This window comes from Myotis brandtii, unplaced genomic scaffold (assembly GCF_000412655.1).
Source record: "Myotis brandtii unplaced genomic scaffold, ASM41265v1 scaffold754, whole genome shotgun sequence".
Classification (NCBI taxonomy): Eukaryota; Metazoa; Chordata; class Mammalia; order Chiroptera; family Vespertilionidae; genus Myotis; species Myotis brandtii.
The window spans coordinates 1,144,524-1,146,137 of NW_005371012.1; the positions used below are offsets into that span (position 1 = coordinate 1,144,524).

Below are 1,614 nucleotides of genomic sequence, written 5' to 3' on the forward strand. Positions count from 1 at the left end.
ACAGCCCCTAGGGCAGTGGTTCTCAACCTTGGCTGCACATTAGAATCACCTGGGAATCTTTTTAAAATCCTGGTTTCTGGGCCTCATCCTCCGGAAATTCTGTTTCTTTGTTACTAATGTTGTGACCTCACCTCATAACAAAGAAACAGAATTTCCGGAGGATGAGGCCCAGAAACCAGGATTTTAAAAAGATTCCCAGGTGATTCTAATGTGCAGCCAAGGTTGAGAACCACTGCCCTAGGGGCTGTGGGAAGGATTAATTTCCTCCCCCAAATAGAGAGGGGGGGGGGGACGGAAAGCCTCTTCTATGGGGTAAGGCCATGAGGTTGGAGTGGCACCAGGCGTGGTGGCATCCCATGGCCAAGGTCGGGGAGCAGAAGGTGGGGAAAAGGCTGTGTCTCTGACCACACGGTTGAGAAGCTGCCCCCTCACACTGCCCTCTGCCAGACCAGTCACACTTCCCCATTACCCAAGCCTCTTGTGGTTGGGCATCTCATTCCTTACGACCCAAAGCCGGCTAAGATACAGGGCCCTGTGGAGAGGTCATGACAGGGAGACACCATTTCTGATCTTAAAGAGCTCAGGGTGTTGGGGGAGAGGCGATCTTTCTCAAAATCCCAGCAGCAGGTCTGCTGTCTGGGTCAACTGGGCAAACCCTTCCATTGACCACCCAGCTCTCTCCTCCCCTTCAGAGCCAATCGTGCCCCAGGATATCTTGGCTTCATGTCCCACTCAATCTCCCACCGCCTGGCCCCCCCAATCTGGATTTGCCCTCACACTCCATGGCAACAGCCCCAGTGAGGTCATCAGGGGTCTTCCTGCCTCTAAATCCGAGGAGCCTGTCAGCCCTTATCCTGGAGACTTCGTGTTAAACTGGCTGCTGTCCACTCCTTGACCTTCTCTCAGTCTCCTCTCCATCTCTCACAGACCCTTCTCTTTCTTCTGTCTGGGCCTTTAGACATCAAATGGGTGAGCGTATCCCACTCTCAGGTCTCTGCTGTGACTCCTGAACCCGTGCCCCGTCCAGACCCCTCCCTGGAGCTGCCTGTCCCTACATCCAGCCGCCTGCTTCATGTCTCCCTGGGTGTTCTGGGAGCCTCTTAAACATGTCTACATAGAACTCCTCCTCCCTTCACCCACCTGGGCCACGTCCTGTTCCATCCACGGGACCGGATACCCACCCAACAGCTCCCTATCCCTCTCCCCAGGCAACCACCAAGCTCCGCTGATTCTACCTGAAATGACACTCTCAGCCCTCCCATCAAGACTACCATTGTCATATGTCCAATGGCAGTGGTCTTCTCACTGCTGCCCCTGCCTCCCAGTCCCATCCATCTCCACCCACCCTGGGGGAATCCTCCCAAATGCAAATCTGTTCATGCCATGCTCCCTACTGCTCTAGGACAAAGTCTAAATACAGCATGGCCTTGGTCTTGGCCTGGCCCCTCCCGTTCCTTCAGCCTCATCTCTCACCACTCCCTCTTCTTCAGGCTCACAGAACTGTCCCAGTTCCCTTGGGCCCTTTGACCCTGCTGAGCCCTCTTGTAGGAAGGCCTCTTCTATGGGGTAAGACCATGATGTTGGAGTGGCACCAGGCGTCTTGGCATCCCATGG

The 1,614-nt window shown here is 55.0% G+C and overlaps 1 protein-coding gene across 1 annotated transcript in view; it reads right to left on the bottom strand.

Annotated features, from left to right (window-relative positions):
- The window catches only part of PLA2G2A (phospholipase A2, group IIA (platelets, synovial fluid)), a 12,542-nt gene that overhangs the window by 9,153 nt on the left and 1,775 nt on the right, over positions 1-1,614 (bottom strand). The gene's annotated exons all lie outside the window — the stretch shown is intronic.